This window comes from Dysidea avara, chromosome 13 (genome assembly GCF_963678975.1).
Source record: "Dysidea avara chromosome 13, odDysAvar1.4, whole genome shotgun sequence".
NCBI lineage: Eukaryota > Metazoa > Porifera > Demospongiae > Dictyoceratida > Dysideidae > Dysidea > Dysidea avara.
Window position 1 is genome coordinate 8,605,197 of NC_089284.1, and position 5,222 is coordinate 8,610,418.

The window sequence follows — 5,222 nt, forward strand, 5'->3', positions numbered from 1 at the left end:
AGTAGCAGAAAACTATTTTACAATACTGAAGATCATTGTAAAGACAACCGATTCCACCATCGCCAAAATTTCCAGCAAAAAAAAGCAGCAGTAGCCAAACAAAGCTATGTCAGTATGCTATTGTAATGTTCATATAGTAGCATATGTCATATCTTATATTTTAGGAGAACACATTTGATACAGTTACCACAGGGATTATTTACCACCAAATCTTGTTCTAGATGTAATTTAACCCCACACCTCCCTAATTAATTCTGATGCCAGTAGGCCATACCAGCATACCAGCTGCAGTAATAATCATTTTTCTTTTTGTAATTGTATATGTATTGTACATACTGTTACTGCAGCAAAATCTATAATAATTAAATCCATGTCATCAGATAATAAAATGTGTGCAGTTTGGTCACACCACTGTGGTAACTGTTCTCATTGGGTTTCGTGCCTGCACATTATTTCTTATTCCCCATTGGCGAACTGCAGAATGTGAGTTAAGGACTGTTTGCAGTTCATCTGAAACATGTACTCTGTGGAGCTGTGCCCAGTCCATATGAAAGTAAGCCAGCCAATCACACCCAAACAAACTGGGGCCATCACCAGGAACAATGAGTATATAGAGTGAGCTGTTGTTTTTGTTTCACTATTCACTTCTACAGAAACAGAAATAACAGGTTTAATTTTCTCACCGGTGTCTTTTGGTTCATTAGGAGCTAATAGTGAATTAGCCTTTAAGTGCGTATACCACATGGGCATGGCTTACTGTTTAGCTTCAGTATTAACACCAGCTATGAAATTTGTTGCAAGCTTTCAGAATAGGATTGCCAGTCCTCAACTTGGCTGTTAAATTCACCAATAGCAGCAGGAATTGGAGTAGCCATTTGAGTCCTTGTCAAATCTGAGCTTGGGCTATAGTAACTGGAAATCCATATTGACCCATCTACACCACCCAAATTTTTCTTAGGACCGTGTGGACAAGGATTGGAACAGGCTGGAGTCATCCAACCAGTAAAGCATTCTGACTGGGCTGCCCCCCGTAGTCCCTGTTAAGTAAGTTACTGTCAACAAAACTGCTATAAGCTTGATAGCTATCCTTGACCTCATGTTGATGACTTGTATTCTTCTCTTTCAGGTGGTCAAGAATTTACCAAACTGGATTTGGCACATGCTTTTTGTCACAGAAGGGTCCAGATGGCTTGTATTGCTTTTACCTCAAGATTGCTGGCTCCAGCAGAACGTAAATACTCCCAGTTGGCTTGGCTATTGTTTATGGTGTTAGGAAACCTGTAATGGCAGACAATTCACCATCCTGTCTGACCATAAGCCCCTTCAACACATTTTTGGAGAATCACGCCCTGTTGTTCATACTCTTATTAATGGCTTGATGATGCAGTTGTTATTTCAGCTACTATTGAGAGTCTGAAGAGAACGTTGCTACTTATGGTATTTCTGAATCCATTGTGCAACATGTCACTGTATTAGCCAGTACTGAATTTGTGACAATGAATGGTATCCACCACATTCGATCAGCACCATATCACCCAGCCACCAATGGGTTTGCTGAGCGTGCAGTTGAATCCTTCAGAAAAAAAACTGCTCCAGGTTCATTAGGAGCTTATCGTTTTCTTTAACCTACTGCATCACTCTTTGCACTTTCACACTACTACTGGTGTTTTCCCTGCTGAACTGTTGATGGGTAGACAGCTTAGATCTCATTTGTCCTTCTGGATTCCTGATACAGCAATGCAGAAGAGAGCTAGTTAGAAATAACTCACCATCAGAAGAAACATGATCTTAGAACCAAATTGAGATGTTTAAGATTGGAGATTATTATATATGTTCCATAATGAACCACACACTGATGACTGGGCAGATAACCTTACTACAACTGTCTCCAATGCTCCATTATCACAACATTCTTCATGCACTTGTAGAGCTCCAGCTCACTTCAAACTTCTGACTGTTTTTTTCTCTTTGGAGGGGGGGAGGGGGGGAGTGTAGTAACTGTTTTATTTCTTGTAATTGCATTTTTGGTGTAAGCCACTAGGGCATTAATTGTATGTACTTAGGTATATAGGTCTTACATTTTGCACAGTGCTCAGCAGTTGCTGTAGTTGTCTTGTAAGCGTTGTGTTTCAGTTTACTTTTATATCTTTACTATTAACTGCTATCTAAGTGGGTTACTACAGAAGTCATGTAAGATATTGATTTCATTGTTGCAGATGGATTTTTATATGAAATATCACCAGAACCAAGGATGACTGACATCTTTGGTCTTTGGTATGCAATTGCAATATTTTGGATAGAGGCGTAAGCCTGTACATCCACTAGTCATACACAACTTACCCATATAGTACATTTCTATGGTGTCTGTCCAGCAGGTTCTTAAACTGATTCGGGAATTGGCATCAATCAGTGACTGGGATAGAGAATTCCAATTATTAATCACTCTAACTAAAAGATCTTGATAAACAATTTGTGTGGGTATGTCCTCTTGTCGATGTGATTGTACTGAGAAAATGACAAAACTTTCTGTACTAATATCATAGGAATTGGTAATGATTTGATACATCTCCTGTAAGCCTTTGATATTGTAATGACAGTAATGCAGTCAATCTGACTCAATCATAATACAGCGGATCACAACAGGTGGGAATCATTCTAGTGGCCTGTCATTGAATAGCATCTACTTTTTGTTTGTCCATCATTGGGCCTCAGATTGCATCGACCAACTAAAAATTTGTATATTATGCCATCATAACTGAGTCCTAACATTCAAAAACCTTTAACTTGAGATGAGTGTGATTTATTTTCCCACGTGGATGTGGAATTTAATTTAGAGTCCATGCAAATTCTCAATTCACGTATGTCCGGCCACTAGCTCATGCATAACTCCATGTAGGGTATATTACAGTTAATAGTATCATTGCCAATATGTAGGATTTTATATACACATAGTTACATTCAAAGACAAAAGCCATTTTTAGACTATTGTGCAAGAATATATATGCCATGCTGTAATTGCAAACAGTCCTCAGGTGAGCAAATCATTCAATAAATTTTGATATCATCAACAAGCATTAAAAGGGAGCTGGGAACCAAAGATGGCAATTAATTCGCCTAATTTTTACAAAGCAAACAACTTAATTATAAGGGCCAAGCACCAATCCTCTCCTCTACTATCCCAAGAAGACAAGGATCCATTTGTATGCACACGTTGATACCTGTCAACAAGAAAACACCTAAACCATTCAGGCAATTTGCCATCCCCCCCCCCCCCCCCCTTCTTTGAGCTTATCTAAAAGCCTGTTATGGGGCGCACTCTCAAAAGCCATCAAAATATATGACATCAATTGAAAATTCCAGATCCGGCCAGAGCAGAACTGAGTCCAATCATTCAAGGTACTCAAAAGCTGTGTACAGCAAGACCTGTAACTCATGTTGCTTGTCTGACGATAGATCATGCTGAAGACAGCAGAGCATCTTTGACTATAGTCTTGTGCCCAACCGGGCTCGCGCTAATGCGCATTAGCGCGAGCCCGGCTGGGCACGAGACTACTTTGACTACTGATTCTAATAATTTAGTGATTACTGAAGCTATACATGGTGGATGATAGTTATCGACGTTCCTCTTCTTAAAAATTGGCGTGATGTGCCCAATCTTCCAATCATTTGTCAGCAATCCATTTAGTAAACAGCATAACCAAGGAAACACATAACCATGGAAACACATAAATAATCAGCACAATTTATTAAAATTATAGGGGCAGGTCCAGGAGATTTGTCAGACTTATGTAAGAGACTGTAATTTGTCAAGCACAGTAGATGGGGTAACTTTGACACAAGACAAAGGGGGAAGGAGTGTGGAAGGAATTGATGGTCAGCTTCATCATTCTGATAGCACTAAAACTCTTCTCCAGTGTGCTTTTTGATGAAGATCTACCAAACCAGTAGTGATGAAGTTATGGGTGCACCTTTGACTGTTGCACACAGCAGTTTCTTGATACTCTAACAGCCCAGGATCTGTCTTGTACCAACATGTTAACTTGCCAACCAGATACAGGTGTGGACAACTCTCTAATAGTTAGCTAGCTAGTAGCTACCTTGGATCTGGTCAGACACGCTTATGGAGGAAGTGTAAAACATCTCATTCTAGATCTGTATCTGATTATGTTGCATATACGAACACTCGCAATGCTTTGCATATACCTTAACACATATGCTCTATAGGATTTTGAGTGAGGAATTGCCAACAATGTCAGGCAGAATCCTAAGAACTCATGCAAATATCAGTGGTAGCCCAATTAAATGTTGGGGCCGGTAAATTAATTAATATCACCACAACTGAACTAAAAGATGAGGCAGCCCATTCAAGAAGTTTACATAGTTAAATATGTTACATGCACTCGTACAGGTGTCTCAGCTCTAGTTCACTGGGTAGGCGTAGCACAGTAGCCGTAGGCTTTGCTTTTGCTTTTCGCACCTTTGAGATTAATAAAATAACAAGTAAAATATTTACGACTCTATAATTAGCGATCACATGGGCGTGGCAATATACGCATGCATGCAGACAGTCGTGGTGATGTGGCGTGTTATTTTTCCTATGATATGGTGGTTTGGTAAGCGAAATGTTGAGTAATTTATATAAGTATGTACATTCTAGTGTTCATGTCTGCTTCATTTGAGAGCCATGCACAAACTAGCTATGTGCTGCCTATCATGCAGCCAGCTCTCAACGAACTTGATCTCTCGTGCCAGAATGGCTGACACGTTTAACTATAGACTAATTTTTTCAGGATAAGAATAGCTAGACTCGGCTAGACCTATAATATACCATGTTACTTGCTAGTTTAATAGCTACCCAAGTTTTTATGAGGTGAAAATGAAATTACAAGCATGTTTTCATACAGGTCACCTTTTATAGGCCATGTTTTTATAATTCACTTTCGGTTTGTATTTGCTCTTACCTTTGAGAAAAACAACTCCATGTATGATCATTCCACCAATATTAGTTATAATATTATATTATTGTGTTCAGTCAGGAAGCAACATGTTAGTACAACATAGCTAGCTATAGCTATATTAGAATACATTATAACACAACTAAACACAATAATGACTGTGCATTGATTGTAGGCTTCATAGCCTCAGGACAAACACCCCCAAGGTTCTCTGAGGAATTTTATTCAATACGCTTCCCAACACATGGTGAACCGAGTCAGAATGAT